Source organism: Haemorhous mexicanus, chromosome 2, assembly GCF_027477595.1.
Source record: "Haemorhous mexicanus isolate bHaeMex1 chromosome 2, bHaeMex1.pri, whole genome shotgun sequence".
NCBI lineage: Eukaryota > Metazoa > Chordata > Aves > Passeriformes > Fringillidae > Haemorhous > Haemorhous mexicanus.
In genome coordinates, this window is record NC_082342.1 from 47,910,577 (window position 1) to 47,922,293 (window position 11,717).

Consider the following 11,717-nt stretch of genomic DNA (forward strand, 5'->3'; position numbering starts at 1 on the left):
AGATGGAGTGTTCCTCCTGCAAAGATGTCTGGTTTGTTCACTTTTTGTTTCTTTTAAAATGAAATATGTTTCTTGCACCCACTTAAGAGATCAAGAGGAGAGTTACTCTGGTTGTCCTGCTGATTGCTCACCATCTTTATATGGAGTTTCTTCTACATGGAGCCAGTCAAAATCATTGAGGCTCTGCAAGAAAATAATTGTTTAGTACCTTGAAGATCTGCCCTTTCTTGTTCCTTTACATAATTTCCTATGATTTAAGTACAGTTGAGATTTTTTTTCCTTTGTTGCTTCAGTGGTGCCAGCAAACTTAATTTCTGTTGTCAATCCACACAAAAATGGGGAAATTTCCTCAGTGTTTGTGTAGAGTGAGCACAGTGTCAAGTTAAGCTTTCACAAGGTAGAGAAGAAAAAAAACTAATTGTGCACATTATATGTTAAAAATATTGTTTCCAGAAAAAGACAGAGCAATCAATGTAGATAGTTCAGTACTTGCTTATGATCAAGAAAATGTTGAAGATTCATATATGAACTAAAGATACAATCTTGGATGAAATCTGTAGAGCTCTGGTTGTTGCAGTCCAGAAGGCTATAGAATTAGGAGACATTTGGATGCAGAATTGGCAAAAAAAAGGTCTGTTGGAAAAAAGGCCTGTGACTGAATTAGAACATTTTGCCTAAGAAATTAAATAAATAAGAAGAGATTCAAATATGCAGGCCTGAGGCTTAGGAGAGGACAAAACAAACAAAAAAAACCCTTGAAAAAACAAAGCCAACCCTTCTCTGAGCACTGTAGAGGAATGGAAAATCAAGAGGGGGTGAGTGCTCCATTTGCATCCTGTGGATACAATAGGAGCTGAGCAGAAAGGAGCAGGCTTGAAACCTTCTTTTGGAAGGATATGCTTTGTTGTATTTCTGTTAACAATTCAGACACTGCAAGAAAACATGGTATAAATTTGACATTGTGATGTAATTGCAGTAATGTGTGAAAAGCCTGGACAAACTAACTCAATGTAAATGTGCTCAGGGCTAGCAGTCATCTGACTCTAAAACCTCTCTTCAGGCCTGGGGTTGCAGCATCTCCTAGAAGGGAAGACTGCAAAAAACAGTCTTCCTGGAGCAAAAAGGATTATTTGTGTCTTTATGTGTTATCTCCTATGAAAAAGCACAAAATCACTAACAAGTGACTAACAGAAAGCAACAGCCATCAGGATGGTGAGTAGTAAAGGACAGCAGAGGACTGGGATCAACCAACACAAATTACATGGTGTTGCTTCAACACACAATAGCCTGGATTGAGGCTGGTGGTCGATACACTGGACTTGAGTTTTAGTGCCAATGAACAAAGTATTACCTAAGGGGGTAAGTAGCTGTCACCTGCCCTAAGAAATCAGGGGACCACTCTAAGTTATGACTACTGTCTTTCAGGGAAAGTGTAATTGCTACCCCATTTCCCTTCCTTTACTTTCCTCCTTTTAAGCTCTGTTTTATTAAGCTGTTTGTGAATAGGAAATACAGTATTTTAAGGTCACTTTTTAGTAAATATTCCCTTACAGATTCTTCTTCAAGTCTAGCAAATGGATTGCAAGCACAAAAATAGCATAGAGAATGTGGTTTGAGAGCTTTCATTTTCTCAGTCTTGTAGTACAAGAGGAGGCAGGCTGCATAGCTGACACCTCTGAGTGTTGTCTTTTCATCAGATAACAAAATAGACTGTGAAACTTGCTGCTCCAGCATGTTATTAAGGTCAAAACACACAGCAGGAGTCTAAGAGGGAGGACAACATTCTCTTGTCCGGGATTACTGTATTTTTGGATATTCTTGTTATTTACATAAGAGGTACTAAAAGAAAAAAGCAGCTTGAAACACAAAGTTTAAACAAGTTAGTAGTTAGGATGAAATCTCCATCACCCCAATTTTGTCGAAAATATGTTTGAGTTTGCTTCAGTTTTGCATCTTCTCAAATGCACTGGGAATCTACAACAGTTACAGATACACAGCTGGGCTAAATGAACATAATGCAGTATGGCAAGTTATATGCTTCAGTGAGCTCAACATTTTCTTAGAAATAAAACTAGGTTTAGCCCACAGAGAGAGCATGTCAGTGATCAAACTATACATGCCTCAAGGAAAAGCAGAGGAAGGAATCTCTGAGGTTTAATTCTGTAAAGCAAAATTTCAAAGAGACTGCTGAAGAGCAAGTAATTGCTACAAACTCCCCTTTTCTGAAAGGTCATTTTTTAGTTCCCTTTAGGAGCATGTAACCTTTAGGGGAATGTAAGAAATACAAGTTACAGAACTGTTCAGAAAAATCCTTCATTACCGTAGGAAGTCAGTTCTTTAAGGCTACTTAGGCTTTTGGGAAATTCATTTATGCAGAGATCCATTTCAGATGTTACTATACAACTATTTGAACTTGGAAAACCTTGTTCAGAAATGCAACAGACCATGAAAATGGTGAGATGGATTTCTATTTATAGCCCTCCTAAGAAATTTAAACTTTTAAGTTAAACTGCAATGGCCAACTATTAAGATCCTTGAAAGTGCTAACATTCCCTGTGGAAGGATTTGTTGTGGTTCCACCCAAGATTCTTTATAGTTCACTGTATTTGCAAAGGCTCATTTTGATATTTATTCTCCCACATATTCAAAATCTGATGGCAATAGTTCTGCTTTACAACTGTAAGGAAGAAGAGAATCCAGCTCTCACTGTAACCTGCTTATCTTTCAATTAGCAGCATGGTCACAATACTACTGCCAATGGTAGCTGAGCAGAGCACAACATTTTTGCTTATTGTGTCTTTTTCATTAGTAGTTGTATGATAAAACTGAAATACCACATCCTGCAAAGTATAGCAAGGAAGGCTTATTGTTAAGGTGGTTTACAAGCAAAATCAAGATATGCCTGAAGTATGCATAAGGGCTTTTAATCCAGATATTGTGAGTAAAACCTGCAGCAGTACTGTCACATGCACATGTAGGCACATTCTCTGCCCACTTCTTCACTTCTGCTGAACGGCTGCTGAAATTTCTTCATCAAAACTAAAGCCTTCAGGGCAATGCTTTACAGAAGGTTCAGGCCTTCTTCAAGATGCTAGTATAATCACATTGCTTTGCATCACATTTTCAAAATCCCTGGAAGAGATTTTTAATTGCTAATGACTTTGTTCATCAGTTTAAGATACTCAGTGTGCTCATCTGCATCTTAATATATTCAGATATATCAGTTACAAAAATATTTGTGTAATAACGAAAGTTCTATTGCAGTAAGATGAAACACAGGGTAAAGTTAGTCTCAAAAGAGCTATGAGTCTCATTAGCAGTACTGATCATTTTAGCCAAAGAACTGCTCATATGCATTTTGTTTGCAGAACTCGTGATCTAAATTTTTCCATATTTAGTGAAATCTAAACCACTGGACTGATATTTTTCCTACAAAATAGGAAAAGCCAGAAAGAAATCTGTGGGGTAAAAAAAGATAATTCAGCAAGTCAAGAAAAGATTAACTAAAAGATACTGTTTATCCTAAATATAGCTGTGACTCTTGTATTTCTTTACACATGATATCAGAGCTATAGCAAAAGGCTGGGAAAAGAACACAGGATTTTCCCTAGATTTTTTTTCCTTGTGAAGCAGAGGCAGATAAACTTAAGATATTGATCCTGCAGGGAAAGATGTAGGTAATTCTGGTTTCATATTTTTTCTGGGGGGCTGTATCTCAGCTGCCTTTTGAGGGATGCTCCACACTCGTCCTGTAGAAGGAATATACTCTGTCATGCATAAACCCAGCCATGCAGCATGAGAGAGAGCCTCAGAGACCCTCAGAGGCTGGTTCTCAGTAAGTACAGCTCAGCCTTGGCCACCACTCTGCCTCAGCAGAGAGGCAGGATGCCCATGGGCTGCCTGTGAGCATTTCTGCAGGTGTCATGTGGGCTGACATCTCCACGAAGGACTGGCACATCTTGATGCAGGTTGTGTTCCAGAGTGGTGGTGCTGGAGGGTGACTGCTGTTCTAACTGCTAACTTCTGTTTACTCCCACTAAAATATGATACTCTCAAATAAAAGCATGGAACTCTGGGGCCTTGTGTTTGAATTGAAATTTTTTAGCTTCAGTAAAATTTGAATGTTTGTAATAAAACAGATGTAAAAACAAAAGTATTTTCCCTGTAGCTGTTGTGTGACAACCTGGTCTTTCATGCAGTAAGTCTTTTGAATGCAAGTGGTCATATGTTCACAGTGTCAGGAACTTCCATCTTTCACACCTCTAAACTATTAACCTCGAATAGGTAGATACAAAAGGAAACAAATTCAGTCCAATTAATTGGATGTCCCAGCTAGAAAATGGTAGAGACACAAGCATTGCAATGAGTGCAACAACAGGACCCCAGGAAACAGCCCACACATTCCTACCCACCCTCAATAAACAAACAGTAATTTCTGGAAAAGCATTTGCTTTTACGTTATATGACGGCATGGTTCAAATTTCTCCCACCTTAGCAAGACAGCAGTCTACAGATAAAAGCTGACAAGTGCAAAAAACACCCGTCCTGAAATCACAACTGTAAGCAACTCAGTGAGACCAAGATATTACAAGGAAACTTTGACAGGCATTTGCTTTTAAGGTTACTAAAAAAAGTATCATGATTAATTACAGTGGGCATAAAAGCTGGAGCTAGACATCCATTTACTTGTGTTTGCACAGGCCTCCGCAGCAGGACTGTAAGCCTAGCTGTGAGCTGGTGCAGCACAGCAGGACCCTGCTAACTCCACAGCTGTGCCTGTTTAAATCACAGAATTTGGCCTGGTTTAAGACTTGAGAGCTGCGTGGCTCCGTTAGCCTTGTTCCCAGGTAGAGAACAGAAGTGTATGAAAGAGTGACAGGGTAGGGAGCTCCCTCAGCAGTGTGGAACCACAGCAGTACCACAGCTATGGGTTGCTGACTCCAGCCTTGTGCCCGCACTTTGGCTAGGAGCCCTCGGAGCGGTGCGGGAGAAACCTACTGCATGCTGTGTATACAACAGCACAGCACTCTGCCTTGAAATAAGAGCCAACAGGCAAAGCCAGTGGAGTACATTGGAAGCATTGTTTTATTGCTGCTTTACTGCTGAGATTGCTGAACGGTCACGAAAGTGCCTGGCGCTGTTGCTGCACTGTTCCGGCAGGACGTGACCTGCTGCAGGAGATGGCTGCACACTGCGTCTCTTTGGAGTGCAGCAGCAGCTCGTGTGAATGCTGAAGAACTGGAAATATCAGCAGACTTCTCTCTATGCAACTGAGTTTCCAGCAGCTGGACTAGTGCCAGCTAAACTAGCACAATTTAAAAGTCAAACAGAATTTCTACACCAGCCAGAGTGTGTCAGCAGGACTCAATCCACATAGAAGCTGGTCCCATGGAAGCAGAGTGGCCCTTGGCTCCTCATCCCAGTCCCGCTGGCCCACACCACCAGCTGGGCCCCATGGCTTTGGATCATTTTATTCATTTCCCATGCTTAAAGTTCTTGACTGCACACAGCAATCTTGGATTACAAAGGGGCATAGGCTACATCTCAACTGTTTTAAGTGCTGCCAAGAAAAAAGGGGACTTGGGTCAAGCCCAAGCTAGCCAAGCACAGAATTGTCAAACCAAGGCTTTCAATAAGTTTCTTCCCAGAAAGTCATGAGGCTGGCATTATAAAACCCAGACTCACGAGGACTTAATAATAGTTTGGGGTTCTCTTTATTTCTTTTCCACATTCTTATATTCAGGTCTCTCTTCAAGCCTGGGAAGAGAAATTCCTTGCTTGGGTTTAGATTTTCAATTTCTAACTAATGACCAGCTTTTGAAATTACATAAAATAATTTTACTACAGTACTTTAAAAATCACAAAATTTAGCAACTTTGAAAACACTACTGATCATATTCCTGATGTGCTATATGTGTTTCTAGGATCAGAGAGAAGGATTTTTGTTTGTAACTCCAGTTACACTGCCAGAGGAGGAGCATAACTGATAAGCTTATTACAGCCTGTTTTCCCATGAAGTCCCAAATGTGCAAGTACTTACTGGTAAATTTCCAGCTGGTTTTGCAACCTCTTTTATATTGTTTTGATGTAACAGATATGAACATTCACATCCATAAATGTTTGCAGCATAATATGGGGTGTGATTCTTGGGACAGTCCTGTGAAGGGCCAGGATCAATGATCTTATGAGTCTCTTCTAACTCCGGATTATTGAATCATAGAATTATGATTCAATAATTCTAACCCTGTCCTTCTACACATGTGCATTAGATACATGGAAGTATCTAATTTGACCTCTCACACAACTGCTGGTGTATACTTAAAGAAGCTCAGCCCCAGTATTGCTTTACACACCGACTGGCATTTTCATTTTTGTCATATCGCTTATGACTTCCAATGACTGTCAACAGCAACAAAGTTTATTTGAAATTATAGACTTTGACCAGACAAAATTTTTACATATATGCATTTCATTCAGCCTTTTGCCAGCTCTTCACATTTTCTACTTCCGTCTGTAAAAATCTGATGAACACTTTTGCTCCTCTGTATTGCTGGTAGGTGCTGCATGTCCAGGACTGAGAACGAGGAGCCCGAGCTCGCTGTGCCTCCTGGTGGACACACAACCCCCTGCCTCAGTGCACTCACCACCTTTGAGCAGCACTCTTTCTCTAAGAATCTTATACTAAAGCCTTTCTCATGTGTAATTGAGCATTCCAAACCAACAGACTGCCACTAGGAGGAAATTAATTCCTTCACAGAGGTTTATATGAAGAGGTATTTTCCAAAGGTAGGAAAGATCAGCATGTAGGACCTTACACATCACTCATTTGCTGGCTACCAACAGCACAGCAGGACTTGCAGCATCTAGAGCAATTGATGTCCTTGCTTGATGGAGAGATTTTACCAACAATTTGTTACACATGCACTGAGAAAACAACTGTATGGACTTCTGGGAAGAGAGTGGAAATGTGTTACTGAGAATTCATAACAGCATTATCCAGAGAAGAAAAGTGGGTAGCAGCAGACAAGAGAAGTGCATATCAGACTGCAATTCATTGTCAACACCAAACATATGCAGCTGGAAATGCTTTTTTATTTAATTAGAGGCTCTAATTACTGTCCTGATCAAGATTCATGACACACTGGTTGTAGTGAAAAAAATTGGTCCGCCCCAAATTTACTAGGGAAATTGTCATGGATTTTGGTCCCCAAGTCCTGTCCTCCAGTAAGAACAAGTTCAACTTCAGGGTGTTATTATACATATGAAAATTAGAAAAAGCATCAGACCAAAAGAACAGTCTGTTTTACGTTGGACCAAAGGTCCCTCAAGCCCCATATTTTGTCTGCACCAACTGTAAAAGTTGCCACCTGAGAAAGAAACTAAGAACGAAGCAAGCTTTGGTTTCCCCAGAATACCTTCCCATCTACCAACAACATGCAGGTGAAGGATTTCAGACATGAGCTGGACGTGGTGCTCTTGTATTTCATAGTGGTTTTCCCTTCCATGACATTGCATGGATTTTTAACACACTTCAAGGTCCCCTGTTGATGAAGAAAAATAATCATAAGGGAAATGTGGCTCTAGCTCAGTGCTGACAAATTCTGGTTTGTTTTGAAAATTTCACATTACACTGTCCATCTACTTTTTCAGCTTGTCATAGGAAGGAACTGTTGCTATGAAATGTTATGCATAACATGAAGTTGAAGAATTTCAGAAATTCAAAAGAGTACGGAAAGTTTTCCTATGGAAAAACTCACACATCTTTCTATTAAAGAGTATCAAGACTTTCAGGCAACTAATTTTAAAATCAGAGATGCAAATTCTCACACAGATTTCACAGTCTATTATGTATGACAGAGCCATGGCTTTGAAGCAATGGATTATTTACAGTTAAGCAGAATTTCTTGGCAGTAATTCACCTTCCTGTCATAAGACAGACACACCTCCTTGGCTTTCCCCTCTGAGTGGATAACAAACAGCAGGCTCTCTGGCTTATTCCTGGAGTGCCACCTCTTTGAATGACAAAACTCCAAACATTTCTATCTGTTTCAGCTGTATTTCAGGTGCTATAGAGAAACCAGCAAAGATAAAGCAATTGCAAAGAGAACACACTTCCTCCCTCCTGCACCACAGTTACCAGATCCTCACCAATAAAATGCCAAAATTCCCAGATCTCCCTTTAGCTACAGAATCACTTGGCAGCTACGGACACTTCCATGATCCTTGGACCTGCCCTTTACAGAAAGGCTCACAAGCCACAATAATTCTCAAAATAAAAACAACCACCCCTTAAGCATTTTGCCTGTCCATTAATCTTTCATTGGTTGATGACCTCTCCTTCACATTCCTGCCTTTTCTCAAGCACGGTTACTTCAGACCTCACTGCTCTTAAGTCCTGTGCTCCTGGGCTGAGGGTAACAGAGCCTGTGTCCCACTCACTCAGCTACAGCTGGAAACTCCATGGGTTTATGGCTGGATGGATTCTTTCCTTTCTCTGGATCTCCCTGAATGTTTTAACTGAAAGGAATAATTTGACACAATTTTACTTCCAAGAAAATCCTGGTTAAAACACATGTTCACAGAGGACTTGATAGCGACCAGAAAAGCTAATGGTATATAGAAGTCTGATTACTTGGTGGATTATTTTTTATTTTCAAAATCTCAAAAAACCAAAAAGTTGGGTTTCTATTTTGTAAATATACATTCATGCCATGTTTCTTTTAGGTAGAAAAACAGGACTCAGAGAGACACTGTAGTAATTTATGCAAATTATCTCCTGATAATGATACACATATGTAATGTTTGTATCATCCTGAATCTTGGAATTCTATGTAAAAAAAAAGAATATGTGGTACCTTTGCTTAGCAGCATAAAACAACCCAAGCTGGGACTGCTTTTCTCCCAGGATACATCTTGTTCAGTGGGTCTCCAGGCTGGTTCATGGAAGTGAAATGCCTGGAAACTGCTTGCTTTCTTCTTTTACCTTTCTGGCCTTTTTTTTTTTTTTTTCTTGTTAGTTTCTGCAAAAATCACCTGTATGAATCCACCACACACCTGACTCATGAATCCTGCAACAGCAAAAGAGAGGGACAGGCAGGGAAAAGAAGGACATGTCAGCTTCAACCCAGATTTCCCAGATCCAACTCACAAAGCTGGACAAGAAAAGGAATGATGAAGCTGAGGACAGAAGGTTGTATCAATACCCATGTGTTAATTCTCTTGCTGAATTGTTTGCCATCTAGTGGTTTGTTGGCCTCCTATAAATACAGTCTTAAAAATAGTGCAGACTTGAAGGATATAATTACAAATGAAAAGTTCTTCAATGTGCAAGAACCTACACAAAAAAAAAAACCCTACAAGAAATGATGAAGTGTCTCTTCAAAGTGTTTGCCATTAGAATGAATATCCCACATAGACAAGGAACAGAAACTTGCCCACAACTGAGAATCAGAGAGATAATAGGTACACATGGTTTGTAATTTTCCTCTTTTATTTCACTCTGCTACTCTTATTTCATTGAAAAGTCCTGACCTAAATTGCTCCACCATTTTCTTCAAGCTTGCCCACCAAAAATTGTACATTGTATAGAAATTATGAGAAAATTAGAAGGGCTCTGTGTTTAGGGGTGGTGGATGTCAGGGAGCAGCAAGATTTGGCTGCTTTGCAACAGAAGGTGTGCCAGCAACCAAGCACAATACCAAGGCAGGTGAAAGCAGTCACTTCATCAACAAGGAGCCAGGATGTAGAGCAGCAACCCAGGGCCAAGATTAGGTCAGGAGACAGTGGTCAGAGTCCGACACAGCCCATACGGTCACCCAGCAGGGCTGCAGTGGCAAGGTAGGTCCGAGGCCAAGCCAGGATGCCAAGTCAGCAAGTCTGGATGGGGGCCAGACCCATGGAGATGCGAGCTGGTGCGAACAGAGCTGCCGCACAGCTGCCCTGTGGCACAGGTGAGGGCTGGCACAAAGCCACAGGTTAAAAGTGGCTCTCGAGGGACACACAGGCCCTGCTGCTGGCTTTTTTTCACAGCTGCTCTTATCAGTGAAGGAACTGACCTTGGACTCTGCCAACTAAACTTCTGCAAAGGGGTAACGTCCTGAGGGCCACGGCAGTCAGAGGGCTAGAACAGAGCTGTGGAACATACCCAGCACCGGGGAAGCAGGTTCATGGAATTGGCCTTTTTTGTTAAAATGGAACATGAGTGAAAACCTCACATGAAAGTAGACCGAAGCAAAGTTCAAAGACCTTACTCTGTTCAGTTTGAGCAAGCCAAGGACTCTTGCTGTTAATGATGGCTTCATTAATGAGAAGCAGCAAAGGACATCTGGATTATTAACTAATCACACTGATTTAATGCTCACTGATTTGAGGGTACTAATTTAATTTGTACATGAAAAAAAAAAGATCAAACACAATCCTAGGATGTATCAGGGTTATAATATTAGGGACACTCAGACTCATTATCTATTAGGGATGCCTTATGAGACCTGAAGTGAATGTACTGACTAGTCACCCGTGTTTAAGAATGGGGAACTCAAACTAACATATGCACAAATGGCTCTGGGATAACCAGGAGAATAGTGAGAGTTTCCTGAATTATGGAAGGAGACTAGTAACAACAGTGGTTAAAAAAAAGGGCTGGAGGAGGTACAACAAATGATGGCATGAACATCACAAAGAACAGAAAGTGTTTTAATTCCTGAGCAGCCCTGGCTGAGGAAAATTGACATAAATATTTCTGTACTCAGAATTAAATTAATAAATTATTTGAAAATTGATAAATAATTAGGCTTTCTCCACTTGTAAGGAATGAAAATTTGGGACTGTTTTTTAGTGCCATTAATATGAGAAAGAAAACTTTAAGAAATGGATAAATATTTCTTTATTTAGTTGCTTGAGTTGAATATGACAGCAAAGGTTTACATTAGAATGCACAGAGGGTCTCTTTCAGGCTTATTTCCTGCATTAACCATTAATTTACAATGAGCAGCTGTCTTGTTGAAGTCAAACTAGATTATGTGATGTGCTCTTTTGGGTTTACAATATTAGGTGTTCAGCTGCAACTGTTTGTCTTTAGCTGTATACTGCCTAAAGATTATGTATATATAACCCCATGCTATAGTGACAGCATTGAAATAAACTGCATTATTCACAGCCACATTCTCTTGTGGTACAATAGAGTGAAACCCAATGAAAATGAGATCAGTATGGTTTATGGATCACTTGGTTTATGGACAGACAGTTTGGAGGCTCTTGAAAATTCCAGCAGAACCTACTATTCTCCTTAAAGAAAATACAGAAGTTCCAGTTATACAGTATATTTTCTCCCTCTTCAATCTTATTTTGATGCAACAAAATTATATGACATCAAGAATAATCTTTGCAACCTCAAGTGTATCAGAGGTATCATTCCCTCCTCCTTTTCCCCATTCATTTCCATTCCCATTTGAAATAACTATTTCAAAGTAATTGCTGTATTTCTTCCTTATTCACTCAGAACTCTCCAGTCAGGGTGTGGTAGAATGAAGAGTACCTACACAACCATCTGATCAAAACTATCAGAGACAAGTTATGCCTGCATGTGCAGTTTGTGATTGCTCAGGAAGTTTCAAAATTTCCGGTGCCACATATGGGTACTTGAGCCATGCATCCATGAATGTTCACCCCCTGCTAGACCCTCTGACAGCAGCACTGCTGCAAATGGACATTTGCCGATG